Here is a 26,323-nt window from a genome sequence, read left to right as displayed (position 1 = left end):
TAAACCATTGCTGGATGTCGTCCTCTCGGAAATATTCTCGGACAACATCCTTGGGGATGTGTACTTTTTTCTCCGTGGTCCCTGGGGTGTGTGGTCTCTCGGGCACCCCTAACTCTTTATTTTGCTTGCGCAGGTTGATCTCGGCTAGGTTCCGTTCGTGCTCGTACGCCAGTTTCTTTTCCTCGAGCTCCCTTTGTCTCTGTTTCTCCTCTCTCTCTTCTCGGAGACGTAGGTGCTCTAAGTTGATTTTTTGTTCGGCTAACTTGAGTTCTATGTCCATTTTGAGTCGGGCCATTTCTAGCTCGTGTAGTCGGGTTTTTTCTCTTTCTTGGATCTCGTCTTGCGAGAGACCGGTTCTTTGCTCTTCAGGGGCCGTGTTGGTTTTTTTCGCGGTGCTTTGCTCAGGGGCTTCGGCATCCCTGGTCTCTGCCCAAGATTCTAGGGCATGCTTAAAATCGTCCTTGGTGCTTAGTCCGGTGGTAGCGATACCTAGTTCGATGCAGAACTGCTTTAGTTCACGATGGCTGTACTCCTCTAGTTTTTCCATTTGGAACTTTTCAGTTGATCCGCTTTCTTTAGTTGTCATTGTGGTTCGTTGTGGGGTGAGCTACTCTCTGTACGTTATGCGGTGATTCGGATCGCGCCGCTGGCCACCAATGTTAGACGGACCGGGAGGGTCGGCCGAGATTACGGGGAGAGGTCTCCAGGGAGAGCCGTCTCCAACGACTGTACAGACAAGTAACTTCCCCCCCACAGACGGACACCACACAAGACTGAAGGTTAACGAGACTTTATATGCAATTCTTAGGTTACGATGGTATGATACAAGGAGGTCTGGACTCAGGGGTCCCCTCGAGTCTAGTCTTTGGTTGAGGAAAGGGGTAGCGGGACAGTCTTTAGTTACCAATGAGTACAAAATAGCTCTCAATCCTCGAGCTCGGCGTTCTAGATGATCGGGCCGTGGAGGAGCCAAGCAGGTCCCGAGATGGACGAAGGAAGGATGACGGTCCGCGGCGGAGCCTGCAGGTCCCGGTGAAAGATGATGGTTACAACGGTCCGCGGCCACGCCAGCAGATCCCGACGACGATGAAGGATGAAGGTTACGACGGCTGTGGCAGCGCCAACAGGCAGGACGATGGTGCACAGGACAGAGCTACGGCAGCGCCAGTAGTCCGTCCAGGATGAGTTCCTCTTTACGTCTCTCGACTCCAAGATACAACTGCCTTCCTGCTCCGGAGCTGCCCCAGTTATAGGGCTGGAGTGCTTTGATGTCCGGACCTTCGCACTTGGAGGTCGGGAGGTCCGGGATGAGGGGGCCCAGACACCCAGCAGGGGGGTGGAGCCGGTGCCCGGGGAGGCGATGGGCGAGCGGCACTTGGCGGGGGAGAGCCATTGACACCTCTTTCTCCTATTGACTTGCCAAGTAGCCCGCTCGCCTCCTGGGTGGATGGTGGTGCCGGGATGTCTGAGGCCTGGCCAGGCCCGTGGTTGAGTTCGGCCGGGGGCCAGGTGGCCACGTGGTGGAGTGTCCAAGATGGCGCCCCAGGATGGGCGCGTAGGCTGGCAGTGGATCGGACCCACGAGGTTGACATGCTCGAGGGCAGGGGTCCCTGAGGGGACGGAGGACGTGCAATGGTGGTGTGTGGTACTTGCGTGACCGGGCTCGGGCCTGGTTGAGCCGGGAAGAGCGGCCCTTCATGTGGCCTGTCCAACACCAATTGATGGATATTAGGTATTCAATGCAATACTAATTCAGATCTTTATGGATACTGTAAAATTAACGCATAGCGATCCGCGGTCAGCTTACTCTTTGGGGTCTCATAAGTTTCTCTTCTGTCCTCCAGTCTGTTTAATGTATACATGGCATCTTTTCTTTATTCTGAATGGATCGTTTGACAAGTTGTGTTGATCTTACACGGATGACCAGATGACTTCAGATTCAGCCATGGAATTGACAGATATAAAGACCGTTCTTAGGTGGTCTTTCGAAAGGGAGTGGTGCTAAGAGATTTAGGGGCACATTAGCAACAAATAGCGATAATTATCGCTAAATGAGCTTAGCGATTATTTATTTATCGCTGCGCATCGCCAGATTTTATTGCCGAGATAACTTGCTATTAGCTACGTTTATCTCAAATGCGATAAAATATCCGGTAATAGCGGCTCCATGCGTGAATATCGCTGGAAATCCAGCGATATTCATGCATCATCGCCAATAGGATCTTAACCTGAATATCCACTTCCCATTGGATATACAGGTTAAGAGTGGTCTGAGCAGGTGTTAGGTTTTGGCGATATTTGCGCTTAGCTCAATTTTTTTTATCCCTTCGCCTGCGTTGATAATAGGCGATAGCGATGTTAGCGACTGCTTTCAGTCGCTAACAGGTTGGGTACGCCACTTTGCATGTCATTAGCGATAAATATCGCTTACATGCAAAGCGGGCCCCAAACCCGTCCCTATCGCCTAAAAGCTGTCGCTAACTGCTGTTAGTGACAGTTAGCTAATAGGGCGATAAAACTATCGCCGCTCTAGCAGGAAAAAGTCCTGCTAAAGCGGCGATAATGCCCTTGATAATATACCCCTAAGTTGTTAAAAAAAACTGCAGCTGCCCCATTGCAGCTTTTTTTCCAAATCTATCCATTTGAAGTATTCTTCCAGCTTCTGGTTGAAGATAAAAAAATTCTGGTAGGAGTCGTTTTTCATGTCTGGTTTAATTCTATCCCTAGTGTCCTGTCTTTGCATTTTTTCTAGAGAGTCAACTCTCTGCAGAAAGGGGCAATTAGTATGCATGTCTGTTTCAGCATGAGTTTGATTCTGGTAATCATACCAATTTATAGTGTAAATGCCAGTTTCGCAGGCCCTGATTACCTTCCTCATACATTGCCTTAGATACAAACTCTTGAGTGCCTCTGGACCATAATGTCATTGCTCGAAAGATTTTACATCTAACAACAGCCTTAATCGAGGTTTCCTCATGGTACCTTGCTGTGCATCTCAAACATGTCAGACAGCGAAAAATCTTCGAATGTTCTCTGGACCTTTACCACTTTGCTTGGGTATCAGTAGGCCTGGTAAATTTTTTATTTCACCAGAGTAAATTCTGGAATTTTAGGTTACTCTTGTGATGCAAAAATACAGAAAATTGAGTGATTACACCCATTCGCATAATTTGGAGTCATTTGGGGTTACAATGCCTATCCAAGAGCACAGGAGCAGAACGCGAACGGCTGCTGCTGTTTCTGTTCTGTTGTATTTAGCGATGTTGTCTTAGTGTAAGATTCACTTTGACTGTTAGGGTACATGTTACTCTAGGAAAATAGCGGTAAATGCAGGGTTACGCTCCTCTTGTAATTCCACATAATCTTATGCAGTTTGCCATAATTACAAACACAAACGCCATGGTGTACACTGTCTGCTAAAGTGACTGTCTGCCTGCCCTATTAGGGTAGGGAAGACTGAAAGCTTTCAGTCAACAGAGCCACCATTGCCTCTGTCAATGGACAGCTTCCGCTGACAACCCAAGGGAATGGCCGTTGGAGGATGGACATTACACTAGCCCCTAATTGGGGAGGACGGTGATATCTCATTATTTCCTATCTGTCACCACCAGGCAAAACTTGGTGGTGAGGTATAGAAGCTAACGTATAATGCGCCTCCCGCCCAGGAAATTACTCCCCCAGTCAGGGGGTCATTAGTTTTTTGTTTTCAAATAACAAACTTGCACTTTAACAAGATGGTTTTTAAAAAAACGTTGTCATAGTTTGATGGACAGACGTCAACTCTGAGAAAGGCAAAGTAACAAACTTTGTGTACCTTGCCCCACATTTGTGCATCCTTTAAGCAATGTTTAGTCAGCTGTTCCACATCATAGCTATAAAACCTAAAGCCGGCACAAGTCTTAACATCAAGAATTTAATTTGTTGAGAAGCTTCTTATTCTTGGTAGTAATCCCAGTAGGCAAAATTGTATGATTTTCAGCAACCATAATTAAAAGAATTCTGCCACATGTGCCACCACTTTCTACCAAAAATGTGTCATCTCCGTACCATATCACCACATGTGCTAGAAATCTGCATTAGACAAACCATATCTGATGGGTTCCAGATTATATGGTGGTTCCATAGCATGAACAATTCTGAGAGTTGTATGTAATAGCAGAGTTTAAACCTATTTTCACGTGACAGTGATTAAATAGATATATGTGCTATCAACCATTTGGCACCTGAAAGCTGTTCACATAGCTCATCTTCCCACTTTAGTTGCTGATTGATTTGCGGTTGGTTGAATATCATCATGCAGAGCTGAGGTCTGCCAGTCTGGAGAATTGTAAAAATCCTAAATGGGTAGAACACTGTAGGTGTTTACAAATATTTTATCAATTTATACTTGATGTAGATGAACCATGCTCCATTGTGGTCGGCCTCAAATCACCCCTAGGTCCTGCTCTACTGCGACCATTGACTGTTTTTGGTGCCTTGTGCATTTCAGCACTATTTTCACTCAAATCTTTAAAAATCTATAAATCTACTTCCCCTATTGTATTTTTTCATTTGTCTTACTACATACATCCTTAGCTATATAAATTGGAGCAGTATTTTTTATTCTGTTCTGTCTTTGTCTTTTTAACTATTCTGGTACTTCTTAATGCTTTACACATTTTCTTAAGCCTGTCTGCTCAGTAGATTCAACATTTTTTTACCGACGCCGAGCCGCCTGAGTGGAACCGCTAGCAAGAGAAGGGAGTGGAACGCTGCTGTACCGCAAATAGCCGGGCAAGATAAAGGCAAACTAAAGCGCACCGATTTTACTTGTAAGAAACCGGATATTATTACCACTACCCACCGTGAGGTCTACCTCCTGTCCACAAGAAATAAACAGGGAGGTCGCCAACTAACTGGAGCTACCGAGCCCAACAGAACTAGAGTCCGCCAGAGAAGTTTTTCTCTAGGAGGATTATACCAATATGAGTGGATAAGCAGCCTGTAGGAACAGCAGTCTCTACAACAAACGAAGTATAAAGAAAGACGGATTCGAAGAACCCCGTTTATCAAAATAAGGTATCAATTTTAACAGTGGTAACCATCCAGTGCCTAGAATATAGGAGAGACTAATTATGAAGTCTTGAGAAAGATGGCAGCATACCATTAAATAGCCATCGAAACGCGTCGACGCATGATAATACACAATCGAGAGAACCCATCTGACCTGGAAGTCTAGAAGACATTGGGCCTAGGTTTAGATGAAAGATAAGCAGGCTCTCTGATGTGTAACTGTAATGACTAAAAGTTGATGTCTCTTGTCTGTCTCTCCCCCAATGTGAATTTTTATTCTGTCTATAATTGAATGGAATTTTGTGTAAAAAGTTTACAATTGCTTTTTTACCTAGTTTTTTTAACTCATTTTCTTGTGCCAATGAATTGTTTTTTAGTTGTATTGCAATTATGTCATTTATGTGAATGTGTTTTGGGACCATGATTTACCAGTTCCATATGTTTTAATCAAATGTGTATTTGTGCATAAATATCTGCTTCTCTCTTTTTTAAGAAAATAAAAATAGCTTTTTGTAATTTCGTAATATGAGTGTTGATAGTTTTGGAACCCATACAGTCTAATGTTTATATTTGAAGGCATGTACATGAGTATGTGAATATTAGTACGACATCCAAGGGATATTTTTTGTCATACTGGTTAAAGTACTCCAATCCCCTGGGTTATAAGGGGTCCCTCTCAATTTCCTTAACAAACATGTCTGCTCAGTGCTACAGCTACTAGGGGTTGAGCTACTCAGGTTTGAATTCTTAAATTCTTCGATGTAACAGGTTAGTGACTGTATTACCTGTGGGAGACTTTCATCCACCCCAATTAATAATTCACTTTCTTACATTTCCTTTCTACGACTTACGTTTTAGAGACCCACATTCCCCCACCTTTTTCATTCTACTTAAGGCTTTGAGCAGAGGGTTTCAATATTTCCTACCTAAGTGATAGACAAAACAAGTGCCTACTGGGACTTCGCCCTACTCAGAACTATCAGCTCAAGGAAACGCTAAATATCTCCCAGTATTTATGTGCCTATGGAACGTTTCTTGGAATTCTAATTAACTCATCTAGAGCAGAACATTGCCACTGGTCTATTCTGGTGCAATTATACAGAATAGTACATATTTATTTTGTGGACTGATAAACAACATACTCTCACTGTTTACCTGCTGCATGAGGCTTGCAGCTCGTTGCGTACTAACAGATGTTTTCAGCTTGATAAGGGGCATCTATTAACTCGAAAGAGGAATATCTAAATGGCATGAAGGGTTCACAGAAACATTTACACTTAGGGCAGAATCCAAGAATGCAATTTTACTGGAAATTATATATTTGCATGAACATTTGCATCCTTGCTGTTGCTCCATTCAAACGAGGTATATATATAAAACATTTGATGGTTTACAGGAGTGTTTAAGAGAAAACTTTCTAGGCTTGGCATTAGTCAAGACCTTTTCAGTTTACTATAAATATATGTAGAACTAGCAGCCCGCCCCAGCGTTGCCTGGGGTAGAAGGGGGCTGGGGGCTGCATTTCAGGTTTGCGTGCACTCCCGACCCGGCCCCCGCCCGCCACGACATTGTCTGTGTCCCGGACAATGTTGTGGCGGGCGGGGGCCGGGGCGGGAGAGCACGCAAACCTGAAATGCTGGCTTCCCCTACCCCTGCCTGTCCTGACATTCCCCAGCAGCCCGTGCCCCGCCCGCCCGTCCCGACCCTGGCTGCCCCTGCTGCTCACACCAGTCTGCCGTGCACTGTGAGTAGAGAAACATTTACTGTGCCACATATTTAATATAGATTTGTTTCTAGTCAGAGCCCAAAAAATGTAAATGATTTTTGATGAAAAAATTAGGTGCGGAATTTAGACTGTGCCTGCAATGTCTTAGCTTAACCTCGGCATACTCAATTGTAAGGCTGTGCAAGTTCAGGTCTGTGCTAACTCATAGGGGATCGAGGAAGATGCCATGGGATAACATGTTCTCCCTCATCCAGAAGATTGCACAACAGGCCCAGCTCTCCTTCTCTGGTGCCTGAGCCTCACCCTCACAGGCTGGATCTGAACTGTGGTGGCGAAGTCAGCAAAAGAACGATGATAGATTCAACCCAGATCTGTGACTGGGGGTGTGTGTCTGAAAAGTTCAGCGCTCCGTCCATCATCTCATTGTGTGTGCTTTGTTCGCCCTAAGTTGGCAGGGTATGCCCAGACATGGGTCCCTTGCTCACTTAGCCACTGGATTCAAGCTGGCCTGGCTTATGAGGGGCGTTACCCTGAAACCGGTGCCAGGATGCTTGTTTCTGGTCCAGGGAAGACCTGCGGACTGGACTGATCCCATGAGGAACAGGGTCTAGACAGATTTGCATAGGGATGGGTCTGAACTGGGATGGCGAAGTGAGCTAAAGAACGATAATGGATTCAACTCAGGTCTGTGACTGGGCTTGAAGTGTCTGAAAAGTTCAGCGCTCCGTCCATCATCTCATTGTGTTTGAAGCAAGACCTTCTACAACAACCTGAACCAGCTCAAAAACCTGGTGAGCCAGTTGCGGGTTGAGGACCTGCAGATCACACAATGGTGGTACACCAAAGGCCGTGCTGCGAAGCCTGCCGTCACCTACATTCACACCTGCGACACAGAGAGCTTCAGCATGGGTGTCTTCCTGTTGCACAGCGGTCAGGGGTGCATCCCGCTGGAATGACCATCGAGCATGCACAGCATGATCAAGGTGCTCTATGCCACATTCACCATCCTTAGCTTTGACCAGCTGTAGGAGGTACTCATGACCACAATGTCCCCACCATTCAAACTGCCCCTGCAGTCCTTCCAGAGGGATGCGCTGCACCGAGTCCTGTGCGGATCATTCCACCAATTTGGCCCCACCAGCTCTCCCTGCCAGCTCAGCCCGAATTGGGACAACCTGCACCAGATCAGCACGGTGGACCGGCTTGCTGCTTTACTTGACATTCTAGCGCCACCTTACAACCCGAAAGACCGACGCGACTGTCACTACAACCAGCTGCTGCAGCGAGCTTCCACTGAGCCCCACGCCCAAAATGGGAAGGACGAGGAGGGTGAGAATAGTCAGGTGTGGCCCCTGGAGGTCCCCCAGACGGCTGACTTCTGGTGTGGTTGAGAACCTTACCCGGGGCCGAGTGTGATGCTCTGAGATAATTGGTGAGCCATGAGCACCATAGTCAGAACCGTGTCAGCCACCCAGGAGTGCAATGGGGTGCAGCCCTGCATGACTGGGATATCTTGTACATTGACAGATCTGTGCACCAAGACCTCACTGCACAAATACACTGAACCATCGGAGGGCCCCATCCACCCACCATAGACCAACTTAGATTTAGAAAGTTAGAATGGAGGATGTAGCTCCTCATTACTCTTCGAAGCCGGATGTGTGACCCAGAACTGACTTGTTTATGAATTATTGCTCTTACAAGAAAGTCACCAGTTAATGTAGTAAAAAGGTCTGTTCCATGACTTAGATGTCCCCAAAATAGTAAAGTTTTAACTCTGCAGCTGCCTCAGCTGTGTCTTTAATTTGCTTTATTAATGCACTTGATTTTTGATGTTAATAATAAAACATTCACAAGCAGCAATCAGGGTTTCAAAATTAACAACTGCACCCATTGCACCAGCCTTGCAGCAGTGCTCATAAAGCTCCCATGCCTCTCATCCAGAGCAATTTATAGAAACATTCCTCAAATAAGATACTTTGCTTTATGTTGCAAATATGTGGCTCATGTTTAATAGCAGCACTTAGTGTGAAAACGAAAGCATGAATAGCTGTCAAACATCGGAGATCTGTGGCTGGCATATGAACTTGGGGGAGGATGTGCCGTAACGCCAGAGTTGCCGACTTTAAAAATGGGGAATACAGTTTGAGTCGTGGCATTGCTTCAACATCCTGTGATTCTGGGAAAATCAGTTAATCTCCCCGAGCCTACACCACAATGAATATGCCCTTGCACAAGGTAACTGATGCTCATGTAAAGCACTCCAAGTCCTTTGGGTCGAGTTTGCGCTATATAAAAATGCAAAAAAAGAGAAAAAGTCATAAACTGAGCATAAAACAAGTAAACACGACACCCAAATTATCAAGAGCGGATCCTGAAGCTTGACCTCGGAAGTGGTGCTGCCATGAGAGGTGAGTTTATTTCACAAGAGGGGGAGTGGCGAGGAAAGAACTTGAGGAGCACTAATAAATATGCCAATTCTGTCACCGTTTTTTTAACCCAGCGTGGGGGTTGGAGGGTGGTGGGAAGATTTGCAATCCCAGCTGTTCACAGCTACTGCATCTACCTTTTTATGTCAAGCCTAGGCAGCACACATGTGCTGCTGCAAGACCTGTTATCTTCTATTGGCTTTTGGCATGCCCATGAATTGCCATTTGTTCGTTGTTGTGCAATTTGGAAATACAGGTTTATTATTGGTACATTGGGTCTGATTCTCTCACCTTTGGGTGCTTGGGTCACGCCCAGGTGATTTCATCAATTGTTTCCTTGCGTTAGCCATCCCAATACATGCTCCGTTTCTCCTGGTCATCCTGATCTGCCTTTTTATTTTGTACGCTATCAACATTGTTTTTGGCTTTCTGGCAGTTTAACAGAGAAATGATCTGTTCGGTACCTGCAAAGTGGCAATTTCTGTCTGGTAGCTGTTGAGCTATGCCAATAGCTCTAATTCAAAAAAATGCTAGACCTATTCCATTTCTAATGCGTGTTTCATTAAATGATAACAAAAGGTAAGACTGCTACTCTATAGGTTTGTGTTTCCTTTTTAAGAGGAGTTCTGCTGTGCATCTTATGGCAACCATTAATACAATGGGGTGACCCAATTGGTCCTGGACCTGGGTAAAATACAATATGGTGTTACAAACAGGGACGAACTCTCAGAAACCCAGCTTACCGGCCGGAATGATTTGTAACACGTGGCCTGATACTGATAGGACCACCGCGCTATTAAATCTTAAAACGTCACCATTTTTGGATGTGAGAAACCCCCGCTAACCATGCCATTAATTTAATCAGACACTATCCACTAGAAAGGACTGAGGACTTCTAGTCACCAAAAATCCTATGAGTATGATCACCATGATGAAGGCAAGGAGGCAATATCATTGATGGGAACATGGATTCATAATATATGTACCACCTCCTTCTTGAGGGGTCATCTACAAAGATTTGGTTGCCCTTTGGTTTATAGTCCTGAAGAAGACTCGCATGGCCCAGGCATAAATTACCGTTAGACCCTAAGTCAAGTTGAAACGTTGACGCCCTTGATAAAAAACCTGGACCTACATGTTCTCTGCTTTATGTTCATGTGCAACATCATCCTTAAACATATAAATCTTGCTTTTATTGAAAAACTATGATCATTATAGAATAAATTGTATTCATGGCCAGGTAGAGCAGGACGGATAATTGCAGATCCGCACTGTCTTGTTTCAAATGTTTATGAAATTACTTTTATGTCATTTTTCCTTGAATTTCTTTTCTTTTCTTCATCACTCAACACCACCTAATTAACTCCTTTTTATTTTTGCACGCTCCTCTTGTGGGCAACTATTATGACTTCTATGTATTGTCAGTCAATTGAAATTTCTAGTGGCAATGAATGAATAAATTGCCCTCGATTTATATGTATGCTGTTGCTTATTTTGGATTGGTGCATTCATTGATTTGGAGTAGACGTTGATACTCAAAAAATGCTTACTTGGTAACTAAGTACTAACTAATTGTGGTATTGAGAAGAAATTGTCCACGGACCATTGTTTATTTATAGTGCATCTTATGGCAGCAGGCACGGACCACAAAATTAAAATAAGGCTAACCACTCATACTAAGTAAGGAATACAAAGATGGCACAGCAATTAGCAGGTGTATAATATATATGTTAGCGCTAAATTAAGTCCAGATGTTATTGCTGGTGCCCAGTACATGCTTTGTTTTCCAGCAGAAACCAGTGCCTCATTATACATTAAAGTTATCCCAGATTTGTGATTGGGGGAACCCTGTTAAACAGTGGAATAGGCAGCTGTTGCCTTCTGAGGCTGTGTTATTAGAACACTTCCCTGCCTCACTAAAAGAGCAAAGTGGAGTATTTAAAAATAATATTGGGGGAATGTATTTCCCTAGATGGCTTCCATTGAAGCAGCAGCCATTTCAGGTAGGGGACAGTCAAAATAAAGCCATGTTTGACTTAAAAAATCAGAAGTCTCCCGCCTGAATTCGGTCTATTGGCATGTATGCAGTCTTCTGCTGTTCAGTGGCCACCCTGCCTAGCTTTGCAAAGACAGGAACTGCCCTCTTCATAATTCATTATAGGCCTGTGATGCTAATGGGAAGAATATTCATAAATAAGGTCTTGAAGAAGGGTACATTACAAGTCACTACACAGCAACGAGCCCCTGGCCTATTGATTAAAAAATATTGCAAAAGTTCCAGGGCCTTGTACATTAATCCTCATTTCAACATGCCACACAAAACATCTGGGTAGCCAAATTCTGTTCATTAGACTTTAGGCTAAATAACCTATATTGGGTTAATTAACATTCAATGTTTACTATATCAAATTTTATGGGCCGCAGATTTGTAACACTTGGCCGACATCCATACAATGGCTAACATATGTTATCTGATCTATTATCCTGTTTTTAATATGGGTATACTATTTATCAGTAAACTAGCCTCTACATTGATATATGTCCCATGCTAATGTATGTTTACGGTAGTGCTTTACGACAGTCTAAGCTGTTCATATAGACTTCACTCCATAGTGATGGCTCAGCATAGTTCTGTTTTATGACATACTGACCAGTTTCCTTAGACCTCTCTTCTTGTGATGAAGTATTGTAGTAGTTGATTGCAATACATTCATCTGTTCACTAAGACCTTTCTCTAGGCTGATGGCTCAGTGTAGTATACATTTACAATAAACTCACTTCTCTGCTCACACTTTTGTCCAGGATGAAGAATAACTTGACTTGTGGTTTGTGACACAGTGGCCTGTCGTTAAGACCTCTCTACTGGTTGTATGTTGTAGTGGCTTGTGTAAATCTGAAATTTTGCAGTAAAACTTCTTTCCAAGTTAATAAATTGTGTTGTTGTAGTTTGCAATAGACTAGCCTATATGATTAGACATATTACTTTGGTCAATAATGTTTAGAGTAGCAATTCAGAAAAGACAGGACTATCGACTGAGAACTGTCTCTTAGGTGATAAGTGAATGTAGTAGTTGATAAAGTAACATTAAGCTCTGTGCTGTACGTCTCTCACCTGTGTCTTCTTCTTACTTATAGTAAATGTACGTTTACTTTGCAAAATGATGTGGCAAGTGATGTCATTTCACTGACCATCTTATCAGTGATGTAATATGTGAGGTCATAAGCAGTGCATTGCGGGGTTTAAGTTATAGTTAACTCAGGTAGCTATAACTACTGAATTTTTATAGTTTTGTGCATGTGAAATTTGACCTCGCTATAACTTCCCTGTAACCTTTGTTTTTTTCACTGAAAAAAATGTAATGTATCTATATACATTACATTTTTTAAGGAAGAACCTAAAAACTTACCTGTTTGCAAGATAATAGAGCTCTCTCCTTACTTCTGTTTGGAGGTATTTTCAGTCTTAGCGCGGGGACACGCTTTCAGCGTAACCATGCACTTTACAAGCTTCCCTATTATTATTATTATTATATATATATATATCCAAACCAACTCCTACTCCACACTTGAAGAAGGCATGCACACAAGGGCTGGAAGGTAAAAGCTTCTTTTATTTCATCGGGCCTCCCTTGACCCCACGACTGAAGAGACGCATTTCGGCTGTCACAGCGGCCTTTCTCGATCTGGCAAGCGCCATTAACATTGCGAAATATATATCCCATGCCAGTAATAGACATAAAATAAATTTCATGGATATAGAAGAGGTTAATTCGATGTGCAATAATACACCTAAAACACATCTCAATCGAAATTGGAACATTAGGAAGATACCATAACATACAAAGCACTATGAATAATAAGTGAACAATGCAGTCACTTAAGCATAAATGCTAATTGAATGCATAGTGCAATATTGACCACATAGTTCTTCATGATATGTCCAAGCCTCTATAATGCATAAGGAGAGTATTGCCTACTTATATTTTAAAAACTGAGATACTAGGAAAAATAAAATCCACTGTATGGAGCAAACCCCCTCGGGAAATGCAAAACAAATAAAATGCAATAATGTAAAACGTGCTGCGTGTAACACTTGTACCGTTGAGAGAGACAACATTCATTGAAATTGAAATAATGTGGCTTGAAATAACTTTCAGGTTAAATCCGTAACCTTTTCCCTTTTATACATGCCAGGAAATATAACCTGTTCACTGCCCGATTATGCTAACACATATATACATGATGATCATTATGGGGAGAATGCAACATGAGACTGCTGAATATAATTTGAGGCTGGAAACAAATAATGTGCACTCTTGAGACAAAAATAGCGGCCTCAACGTTTATGGCTAGTATCCCATAGGGACTCCATATCACATATACATGCACATATATACCTGGTGTGTGTTTGTGTGTATATATACGTACGTATGATGAGTGAGTACATGTATGAGTGACTATATACAACTGTTGGTGAATGAGTGTATGTGTATGTAGATGGTGGAATTACTGAATAGGTTGTTGTAACTGGTATTGGTATCTCAATTTTTTTGAAATTTTTGCTTCTATTTTTTAATGTGTGTATCAAAGGTTATATTACGCTGAGAGGAGGTCTGCCACTCTTTCACAAGGATGATGTCATCAGTGATGTCATCAGTGATGTCATTTGAGATGTAATCAGTGATGTCATCAGTGATGTCACTGACCATGTCATGAGTGATGTAATATGTGACATCATCAGCAGTGCATTGCGGGCGCGCGAGTTATAGTTAGCTGAACTAACTATAACGGGGGAATGGTTTTGTATGAGTGAAATGTCCAGCTAACTATAACACGTGTGAAACCTATGGTTTTTTCAGTGAATTTCTAAGGTTTTTTAAATGCTAATTCCTAACTATAACGTGGCTGAAACCTATGTTTTTTTCAGTGAATTTCTAAGGTCTTTTAAATGCTAATTCCTAACTATAACGTGGCTAAAACCTATGGTTTTTTCTGTGAATTTCAAAGGTTTTGTAAATGATAATTTTTAAATGTATTAATTGTTATCTTTTTCTATACTGATTTACTACATTGTTTTAAAGTATTTATTTTTATATATTTAATTTTTTAAATTACATTACATATTTGTATTGTAAATGAAAAAAGTTTTTAAAAATATTGAAATTGTAATATTTTTTTATTTTATATTTTTTTATTTTATATATATTTTATATAGCAGGCAATGATATCCTATGGAAGGAAATTCAAGTTACTGGTAAGTATAGTTAAAATTACTTATCAGGGACAGTAGTGAGCTGAAAGATGCAGCACTGAGGTCTCTCCTGATAACAGGTGAGTAAATCGGAATTCGTAGTTCATCTGATTTTAAAGGAATTTTTTAAAGTTCCAAAACTCCACACTTAGAAGAATTTCCTAGTGAAAGCAGTCAATGTTAGCCTACGGAAGGAAATTCAAGTTACTGTAAGTATTACTTTTCAGGATCACTAGTGAGCTGAAAGATGCAGCACTGAGGTATCTCCTGATATCAGGTGAGTACATCGGAATTCGTAGTTCGGCTGATTTTAGAGGAATTTTTTAAAGTTCCAAAATTCCACACTTAGAAGAATTTCCAAGTGAAACCAGTCAATGTTAGACTATCGAAGGAAATTCAATTTACTGTAACTACGATTAGAATTACTTTTCAGGATCAGTAGTGGGCTGAAAGATGCAGCACTGAGGTCTCTCCTGATAACAGGTGAGTAAATCGGAATTCGTAGTTCGGCTGATTTTAGAGGATTTTTTTAAAGTTCCAAAACTACACGCACACAAGAATTTCCAAGTGAAACGAGTCAATGTTAGCCTATGGAAGGAAATTCAAGTTACTGTAAGTATGGTAAGAATTACTTTTCAGGATCAGTAGTGAGCTGAAAGATGCAGCACTGAGGTCTCTCCTGATAACAGGTGAGTAAATCAGAATACGTAGTTCGGCTGATTTTAGAGAAATTTTTTTAAGTTCCAAAACTCAACACTTAGAAGAATTTCCAAGTGAAACCAGTCAATATTAGCCTACGGAAGGAAATTCAAGTTACAGTAACTACGATTAGAATTACTTTTCAGGATCAGTAGTGGGCTGAAAGATGCAGCAGAGAGGTCTCTTCTGATAACAGGTGAGTAAATCGGAATTTGTAGTTCGGCTGATTTTAGAGGATTTTTTTAAAGTTCCAAAACTACACACACACAAGAATTTCCAAGTGAAACGAGTCAATGTTAGCCTATAGAAGGAAATTCAAGTTACTGTAAGTATGGTAAGAATTACTTTTCAGGATCAGTAGTGAGCTGAAAGATGCAGCACTGAGGTCTCTCCTGATAACAGGTGAGTAAATTAAAATTCGTAGTTCGGCTGATTTTAGAAGAATTTTCTAACGTTCCAAAACTCCATACTTAGAAGAATTTCCAAGTGAAACCAGTCAATGTTAGCCTATGGAAGGAAATTCAAGTTACAGTAACTACGATTAGAATTACTTTTCAGGATCAGTAGTGGGCTGAAAGATGCAGCACTGAGGTCTCTCCTGATAACAGGTGAGTAAATCAGAATTCGTAATTCCACTGATTTTAGAGGAATATTGTGCTCAATAGTGAAGGAAGGGGGTGGGGCCTGAGTTGACATGTGTGCAAACACGCCCTGTGGCGCGTTTTAGGTTGCAGAGAGGTGTTCAGAGGGCATGCCCCCTTTTTACAACACTCTGTAACGCAGCTCTGTGGCGCTTACCGGAGGTATCTGTTGGACTAGTTGGCCCCTAGGGGACCGCTGGATTGAAGAGGAATTAATTCCCCAACTTAACAGGGCATGTTTGCACACAAATCACCTCAAGCCCCGGGAGGGATCAGCAGGGTACGCGTTCCATACGCGTATTCTGCGATTTATGATGTCATGAGTGATGTAATATGTGACGTCATCAGCAGTGCATTGCAGGCACGCTTGTTATAGTGAGTCCAACTAACTATAACGTTGAAATTTCTATGGTTTTATGTCAGTAAAATTTCCAGCTAACTATAACTGGTGTGAAACCTATGGTTTTTTCATTGAATTTAATCGTTTTTTTAAATGCTAATTCCTAACTATAACTGGTGTGAAACATAGGTTTTTTTCAGTGAATTTCATAGGTTTTTTAATAGCAAATTCCTAACTATATATAGGGCCTCAAACCTATGAAATGTAATATTTTTTATAATGAATCCTATATTGTATATTTCTATAATACTATTTTTGTAAAAAAATTTTGCCCTGATGCGCTCCCGGTGCGCGCCCAGGTGTGCGCACTGGAAAGCGCATTTTTTCGGAGCGCCCCGGGTCGCGCACCGGTGAGCGTCCTGTTAGCGCTATTGCCACAAACGAAAACATCATGACGTATCGCGTAGCCGCGTCCGCGTGATACGCACGGCGTAAGCGCACCCGGAAATACTCGAGCGAATACGATCGCGCAACGTAATCATCTGACGCGCTTACGCGACGTGCCCCGTGGCGCGCCCCCGCGTAGCGTAAGCGCGTCGGGTCATGTGACCTAAAAAAAACACTTTTTATTGGTGCAGAACAGTTTTGGTTTCTAAATGATGAAAGCCCAGGTCATGTGACCTGAAAATAACACTTTTCATTGGTTCAGGACAGTTTTTTTTCCAAATGATGAAAGACCCCATCTTTTTTCCTTATTCTGACTTTGTCCTTTGACTGAGGAAGACCTGTTTGGAGATCTAACAGAAATATTTTGTACTTTAAAATGGCTACAGTAGCAGCAGCAGCTGGAGCATCTGCACCACCACCACCACCACCACCACCAAGAGGACCACCACAACATTACATTGGTGGTCAAGAAGAGGAGGAGGAGGAGAAGGAGGAGGAGGAGGGGAGAAGGTGGCTGCCAGAAGACAATACCCCATACAAGCCAAGGCAGCACATTGTATGGGAGTTTTTTTCTATCCCAGAGGGCAAGAAGAAAGTCAATACGCCCAAGGTGACTTGCCAAATCTGTGGCATGGAACTTTCAAGGGGGAACCCAAACAAAAAATATTCATTTGGCAATAATACCATGATTAGACACATGCAGCGCAAGCATCCGAACAACTATGCTGCCGCAAAGGTGAGAGAACTGGCCAGTAACCCTCCCCAATCTTCAACCACCACCTCCAAAAGAAAGCAACCCACTCCATCGGGACCAGAGACAAGGGAGACGATCCCTTGCATCCAACCACGGTTTGGGGAATTCAGAATCACATGCATTTTTTGTGGTAAGACCATCTCCTATGGTGAACAGAGCATAAAGCTCATCCTCCTTGCTGGTGACAACCACAATTGCCCCGAAAAACCCTAATTTTTTCCTAATTTTTTTTTGCTCCAGTTGAGCCATTTTCAATTCCCTGTTTTTTGTTTCTCCCCATAAAAATAACAAAAAAATATAAAATAGTTCATAAAAGCCAAAAAAAGTACAAAATGTTCAAAAAACATTAAAAAAAATACAACAAAAAGAAGAAAAAAACAGTTCTTTTTAGAACTACCTCCAATTTTTAAAAAAAGGCTAAATTTTTTAAAAACTCTATCATTCTTTTTTTCCCATGGGACGCTTCCCGGTACGCTCCGCGGTGCGCGTACCGGGCGCTCCCCCGCGCAAATAAAAAAAACATTAAAAAATGTTTTTTGACCCGTGGGGCCCTTTCATAGCCCCCACATCAAACCTAGGGGGTCAAGGGGGGTCTACTCTGTCCCCTCATGGTCATTTCCCCCTTTGTTTTTGCCACCTCTTGTGTCTCTATCCTACCGAGACACAAGATGGCGGCTGCTGCGGACTGTTTGGAATGTTGACAGACACCCGAGAGCCAATCAGCTTTCCGCGCGCGAACTCGCGTAGCGCGCTGGTTAGCGCCCCGGTGCGCGTACCGGAGCGCGGCCATAGATATATATATTTTTTTATCCTAAAATACTCAAAATACAGTGGAGCACATTTCTTGAGACATAGCAAAGGCACATCGGGCTACCAGTCCCTACAATTTTGCCAGGTTTTGTGGAAATCCATTCAGCCGTTCGGGCTAAAAGTGAGGTCGACCGCCCTATGGAAATTAACATGGGAAAACACGTTTTGGGACCCCCCTTTTATCTCTGCCCCCGCTTGACAAATCCCCCCCAAACTTTCAGGGAGGGACCGCGGCGCCGCGAGGGAAATTTTCGGAAATTTTCAGGCACATTCCTCAACCGGCGACCGCCAGTAGGTTTTTTATATATATATATATATATATATATATATATATATATATATATATATATATATATATATATATATATATATATATATATATATATATATATATATATATATATATATATTCGGGCTCACAGCGCGTAGTCAGCACGGCTACGCAAATGCACTCTCCCCGACAGAGAAAAGATCACTCCCAATCCTTTCTGTGCAGTTTCAAATTTTCTTTTAATCCATCATGTGCAGCATCGTGAATATGAACGATGCTGCACATGATGGTTAAAAGAAAATTTGAAACTGCACACAAAGGATTGGGAGTGATCTTTTCTCTGTCGGGGAGAGTGCATTTGCGTAGCCGTGCTGACTACGCGCTGTGAGCCCGAATCTGTTACAGGGTAACCTTTGCCCCTGGATTGCACCGCTGTTCTGGTGTCCCGGCAAACGCGAAGGAAGTGGAACTGCATATATATATATATATATATATATATACATACATATATATATTCACACTGATTTTCATAATATTTTAGTATTTTTTAGTATTCAATATTCTGTATTCTGGCTACAATATTTAAAACAGATTCAAAATATATTACTCAGGAAATCTAGATCCATACCTAGGCATTCTTGGGCACTACAGAAAAGAAATAACGTTTAGATCAAGAAAGTAAGTACCAGTAATATGTGACCAAAATTATCAATATAAATAAATAGCCTTTAGCTGCTTTCACTAGTCTCTGAACGTTGTGCAGTGTGGACTTGCAGAGTTGAAAGTAAAGGCTGTTAGAATAGTCTAACCTGGGCACCGCCGTTGCTTTTGATACCAAACAATGTTTTTCTTCCAGTAGAAAAGACAGCATGCCTTTTAGAATGTGGAGATGGCAGTGGAATTTTTGGGCTGGAGGAGAGATCTTCATCAAGTCAGACGCCCAAATGCCTTATTACTGGACACAGTTGAGGACTGTTTTAGATCTGACATCTGGAGTTTGCACACAGGTGTACATGGTGGCTGACCAAGGGCGCCTGGCACAGAAAGGCACCACACAAAGCTGCAGGTACAAAAATCGCTACTATTTAAGATACCACCCATAAGAGTTTTTGTTTCCCTTTGAAATGTAAGCGATTGATTACCCTTCTAGTTGGCCTCACATTTTCTCAAGACAAATCGACCCTCAAACCAATGTGGTCTTGCAGTCTGTTGCAAGGTGGGTGGCAGGCGAAACACTTTTACTTGAAGTTTGACAAGTGATCAACATTTTTATGAGCTTTCTTTATTTCGTGTGGTGCATGTGGGAGTTGTGCTTGGGAATCCAAGGCTGGGGCAGCAGTTACTAGTTACTTAGGTTACTGTTTGAGTTAATGAGACTGGCTGTGAGTAATCTACTATCACAAGGTTCTCACACCTCGGATCGCTGGTAATAAGCGACTCTATCCAGAGAGACAAATAAACTGACCTCAAAGTAATGCTGTTTTTTCACATTTTATATTTTATGAAAGCTATAATTTGATTTAGTCTGTTTATGAGAAGGAACACCCTGCATATATAAGTTCTGAATGCACCCATATGTTTAGTCATGCCACACAAGTCGTATTTGTATTGTAGTCTTTCTTTGCTTTATGACACTTGCACACTTACAGTTTAATGGAAAAATAAAACTGCAGGCACTACAATGCAAAGACATGAGACAGGATGAAATAACCTCCTCTGACAGGGAGAAAGAAGATATTTGACATATTCCATTAGTGTAACTGTTGCCTGCACTATGGCTTGCAAATGCTACATACTTCTCAAGGCAGCTCATGCCTGAGAATTCTAGTATTTCTCGTTTTTCAATTATAAAGCATTAAGTCACATTTACAAGGCAAGTTTATAGAAAGGAGCAGGCCATGATGAACTGTGTACATCAATCTTTGAGTAAAATTCATTATGTTGATGCTTGTGTTGTACTTGCAATTTCTAAATGAAGCACTGCCGCTCTCTGTACTGTACCTGCCCTTTTAGTGAGAAAAGCTTGGCCAGATTGTACCAGTACTATAAATATTTGAAGTGTGAGAAAATGTGTACTAAAGCTGCCTCTGCATTGTCTGTACCTTCTCTGGAGAGCACAAGATAAGTCAACTCACCACACTCATTCAGATATTGGACTCTGCCAGGACTGCAAATTGTATCACTATATCACTCTTGTACGCATAGCACCCTTGCTAAGAAGTTCAAATATTGCAGAATTAAAAGGATAATACAATAGTTAAAGTTCTAGAACTCTTCCATTAATTAATAATCTCATCTAAATTGGTCTGACATTATCTGATAAAAAGCTTCTCAGTCACATTGAGCAGTTTGGATACTACGTGAGTCAATTATTAGAGCTCACACTGCTCCATTATAAGGAACGTTGTCCTGATAGAAAGGGTTGGCACTGTTTGCTTTGATGTATAGAGGTGATGCTGAGAAGAAGGTCTCCATCCCGTTCAAACTATGGCAGCTTTGTAGAGTGGTGTTGTAACTTTCCCACTACAAATGTAGGAGTTCACCTGAGAAGATTAAATATCTTCTCACACCTCCTAACAGAGTGCACTGTCTGCTCACGAGGTTAAAATGAATTCACAACCCGTTTTTAGGTTTCGCTGGGGGGCGGAGCCGTAGGCTCCTCCTCCAGAGAAATCTGTAGTTTCTAGTATGGGTGACTTGAACACGCCTCTCTGCTTCATTGGCTAGCTCCATAAATGGAGGCTAGCCATTGGAACAGAGAGGCGTCCGTCAATGCCGGACCAGACACGGGGGCGTTCCCGAGATTCTTTGGCTTTTGCCGACGTCACGCGACGCCCGGAACGCCCCCGAGTCTGTTCCGGCATTGCCGGCACCTCCCTTGCTGCTCGGGTCTCCTTATTTGTTCCTAGCTGCCCCTCTCCCGCCTCCCTAGTCCTCTCCCGCCCCCCTCCCGACGTCCGTGACCTTTCCCGCCCCCCTCGTCCTCTCCCGCCCGCCCCCCTCGTCCTCTCCGAGGTTTCTTCAGCCAGCCGGCCGGCCGGCCAATCCTAGCGCGGCCGGCCGTCCGGAAGTGCCCGCCCCCCCGCCGCCCAGGGGAAGAAGGAAGACGGCGGCCCACAAGAAGTATGGCGGCCCACGCGGGGCTCCCGTGGCCTGCCTGGAGGGAGCCCCGGAAGAAGCGGAGGACGTTGCCGGGCAGGTGTTGCCGAGTAGGACAGCTGCAGCCCCGCGCCTCCGCCCACGGTGAGTGCTGTGTTGCTCGGGTGTTGCGTGGCTCCGCACGCAGGGTGCACACGGCTGCTGCAGCGGCACGGATCCCCTGAACGGTGTGAGGCTCTCTCTACCGCAGGAACTGCTCTCTGCATTGTCCACCCGGCGCTCTAAGTGGGTCTCTCTGTCTATTTTAAGCCTGAGTCCCCCAGGTGTAGGTAACATAACATTGTTTGGTATTGACGGTGCATGCAAAATACCCATGTGAAGTTCGACGCAGTGTTTACGAGAGCATTTATACCGAGTCGTTCAACTGGGAGGGGAGAGAGCTACGCCACTTTTTTAACATTTGAGCAAAACAGTTCAATATCTTGTACCAGAATGTATTGCATTTTAACATTTTTGTACACCGTAACAATGTTGGGTGTGGACTCACAGGAAAAGTGAGTTTAAATGTACACATACCTCAGTTTAGGAGCCGATGTCTTTTAACACCATCATCCATCGACACAAACATTCAATATTTCATTTTTGCAAGGCGCAGCATTAATATACTCAGTGTGAGTTTTGGGGACGATGGTTTGCACTGGGCCAAGCTCCTTCACACGATTCCGAATGATGATTGATACATTACTGATGATTTTAAATCATACATTGATATTTAGCATTTCCGGCCTGTGGGTTCCAGTGGCCGCCCTATCTCGCATAAACGTATGAGATATAGCACTTTTTGTTTACATATGCTGGAAAGCCGCATTAGCTGTGCCAAAGAGCAGAGACCGAACCTGTGATGGCTGTTATAGAAACAAAAACATTATCTAGTGTTTCTTTGGTTAAAAAAGAAAAACACGGATCAAAAACCTCGGCTCTGTAATTCCTGCAGCTTGACAAGGCACAAATACATCTTTTTGGGATTATGTGACTCCACAGCGGCCTGCAGGGAGCAGACACTATGCATACTGCACAACTATACAGTATACTGGCAGAAGGTATACTTCACGGCTTCCTGCAGGTGGCAGGGAGCAGACACTATCCATACTGCACAACTATACAGTATACTGGCGGAAGGTATACTCCACGGCTGCCTGCAAGTGGCAGGGAGCAGACACTATCCATACTGCACAACTATACAGTATACTGGCGGAAGGTATACTCCACGGCTGCCTGCAGGTGGCGGGGAGCTGGTGCTGTGTATGCTGCACAAATGTACAATATACTGGTGGGCGGTATACTCCTCGACTGCATGCAAGTGGCGGGAAGGTGATGCTGTGTATCCTGTGCAACTATCCAGGATACTGGTGTGTGGTACACCGCACGGCTACCTGAGCTGGCATTGGGCATACTGCACAACTATGCAGTACACTGATGGGTGGTATACCCAGGGCTGCCTGCACACGACATGGAGCTGACGCTGTGTATACAACACAACTTCACAGTGTGCTGGTGGAAGGGTGTACCCCGCGACCGCCTGTAAGACACAGGGATCTGAAGCTATGGATATTGCAGATCTATACGGTATACTGGCAGAATGTAGACTCCACGGCTGCCTGCATAGTACACAGGTGGAATTCTGTGTGCAAGCTACAGCTAGCCAGTTTTATTCCTGTGAAGAGCAAACCTAATCTATCACAAATCCAAAAGGATTGCTGTAAGTAGGTGTATAACTTAATTAACTATTAATATCTGATATTTACAGCATTGTGAAACTACAAGTCAGTAAGGAGGACCTTATAAAACAAGACCTGCCTGTTGCCGCTGTATTATTGAAATCAACCTTAATGCATGAGTCTCCACTGCCCAGCGTGCTGTGCCTTAGTGCGCATTGAGGCGCTGTGTGCAGGCACTCTCTGCAGCAACTTCTGCAATTAAAGAGTTGGGAGTCACACAGCCTCTCGTGCTCTCAGAATTCCAGGCTCCTTGGCCCGGAGATGGGTTTTTTAGTGGTGCTGCTGTTTTATTTGTGCTTTCAATGCCCAAACGTTTGCTTATGTGTCCCCAGAGGTTCTGGACACCACGAGCAGGAGGGATATTTTGGACTGGTTGCAAATATCTAGAGGGATTTGCACCTTATGTGTACACCGAGCCCACCAGACAGTACAAGCCGCCTAATTGAACAAGCATTTACAATGCAACGGTTTCGCCTTTGGAAAAGTTTGACCTATTGGCATTGTAAATGACAAAATTTGTATTTATGTGTTGGTTTTGAAAACAGATAAATAAATGGCATTGTCATTTACATTGCCAATAGCTCTAATTTTTCCAAAGGCGAAACCGTTGCATTGTAAATGCTTGTTACTCTTTACCCTCGCAGTTGGGACTACCAACAGGTTATTCAGAAATTCAGAATCTTACAAAAAATTGACAAGCAAACGTATCTTCATACTCATCCTATCAAAACTTAGATTTGTATAAAAATGTGAAAAGGACACAGGAAACAGCCATCGCAAAGGGCGGGGAGGGGATATAGGAGGAGATGTGATTTATTGAATGTGTTTTTGCACCCTTGTCTCCTAGATAATGCTAATGTATATGGAAATAGAATGGTCTCTATACAATTATTCTCCTCCCAGTCAATGACTGACATTTTTGTTTTGATTGAAAATTTAAATAAAAACAATTAAAAAAAAAAAGAAATGTGAAAAGGAAATTATGCTACATGCCCAAAGAATTTAAAGCAAATATCTGTTCAAATCAAGCCACCACATTTTCTAAAATAGGAGACATAGGGCCTGATTTAGATGTTGGCGGATGGGTTACCCAGTCACAATGATTTTTTTTTTTTTTTGAAGACGTTTATTAAAGTTCAAGGGTGCAGTACATATAGCAAAGCCTACAACCCTGCGGGCCGGCTGCAAATGAACGGTGAATCGTGAGGGTGCAGGTCAGCATAAGAGGGTGTGTCATTGCGCCCCTTGTGTCCCTGGTGCACTAGGACACAGATAATATAGTCACATTTCTTCGAATCAGAAAAAGAAAAGGTCCAGAAATGACGTCTTATTTTTTCATTTTTGCTAGAACTGAGCCATGAAATCGGCAAACTAAACAAAACATTTCGTATCAGTATGTCCCAATGTTCCTATCGCAACTTCACCACTTAAAGTCTGTCCCACTTGCACGGTGTTAGTGGGAGACACCTCTAATCGATGTGGTATTTGTCGATATTGTTACAGTACATCAGGAGATCAGAGGTGTGCATGCGCAAATGTACTCGGACTTAGAGTGGGTCAGCTCCTTTGGGCCATGGTATTTCGCCGGTCGCCGGCCTGGTTAGTGGAGTATGTAGCAGTCAGGTGGAGTGGCCTCGCTGTCAGTGTATCAAGCGGCGCCTACGCCTGCAGGTTACCCAGTCACAATGATGATGGATATCCCAGCCACCGAAATATAAATCCCATTAGATATATTAGCATTTATATTTCGGCGGATGGGATATCCGTCACCGTTGTGATGGAGCAACCCTTCCTCCACATCTAAATCTCGCCCATACCTTCTACTTAAAAAACAGATGATGGCCAGTGCAGCATTTGGAATGATCTGAGCAGGGCATATCTGCTGTCTCTGAGTGGGCTAAAGTGTTATTTTCCAAACACAAGGTAAAGAGGATTGGGAAAAGTGGAGAATAGGAGCAGTGCGGCAATAGGTTCAGGGGAAGTGCCAATTTTCTTTTGTCCATGGAACTGTCGAACAAATGTCCAGCCCCACTAACCATAAATAGGTTTCTCTATCTTACTGGCATACAAAACATAGATAGATTTTAACTCAGATAACAGGCTGTCAAACTGGAGAGTGCTAAGAAATGATGTTTGTGAGACTCCACAAGGAATGGTCCATGGTCTAAACAGAAAGGATGAACTACCACATGCCGGGAAGTGTGGCTCAGAAAGGAGGACGGTTTGTCCTCCGTACCCTACGACAGTTGGGAGGCTAAGCAGGATCCTGTTATCCATGGTGTCAATGGACACTGAGATACTTAAGAAATAACAATAGGAACACCACCTACATCCACTACAAGGTTCAATTCAAGTGTTTAAGCTCATAAAACTGTTTTTTGCTTCTGCCAAGTCTGAAACCTGCTTGGAAATGATTTAAAAGATCACAGCTCAACATAAAGATTTGCAATTGCTGAGTCACAAAAAGCTCCACAAGTTGAGCCATGTAAGACACACTGGAAATTGAACTACTTTAGTCTAGGCAATGCTAGAGTTTTTAAAGGTGGTTGAAACCTTATCTGGGCACATATTATGATAAGGGCACACTTTTCCTGTTTGTGCCACAGCAACCTTAAAACAGTCGAGCTGGGAGCAAACTGGGAAGGTGTACACTATTTTGGTGAAGGCGCTCTCCTCAGGGCAGTCACAAACTTGAGTTGCTTATGGACGCGCTCTGCAAGCAGCGCTTGATTCTACCTGCTGCCACCAGTTACCGCCGTGAGGGGAACGGCTACAAGAGGTCCCTCATTTGCTTCTCCCTGCTCCCTGCATCGGGTCCCGTGTCTCTGCGCCCACAGCCCCGTGCCTACATCTCCCAGGGGGCTGCGAGAGGCGCTTGTGTTGCATTTCATCATGAGGGCGCCGGAGGCCTTTAAAGTCGGCCCGGCCCTCCTGCAACGCGGGACGCGCTCTGCAAGCAGCGCTTGATTCTACCTGCTGCCACCAGTTACCGCCTTGATGGGAACGGCTATAAGAGGTCCCTCATT

The 26,323-nt window shown here is 43.3% G+C and overlaps 1 pseudogene; it reads left to right on the top strand.

The window, feature by feature from the left end:
• The window catches only part of LOC147698409 (2-aminoethanethiol dioxygenase-like), a 70,546-nt pseudogene extending 62,344 nt beyond the window's left edge, over nucleotides 1-8,202 (top strand).
• The last annotated feature ends 18,121 nt before the right edge of the window (nucleotides 8,203-26,323 follow it).

This window comes from Lissotriton vulgaris, chromosome 8 (genome assembly GCF_964263255.1).
Source record: "Lissotriton vulgaris chromosome 8, aLisVul1.2, whole genome shotgun sequence".
Classification (NCBI taxonomy): domain Eukaryota; kingdom Metazoa; phylum Chordata; class Amphibia; order Caudata; family Salamandridae; genus Lissotriton; species Lissotriton vulgaris.
Note: the sequence above shows the minus strand (reverse complement) of the source record. Positions and strands in the feature narration are given on the sequence as shown.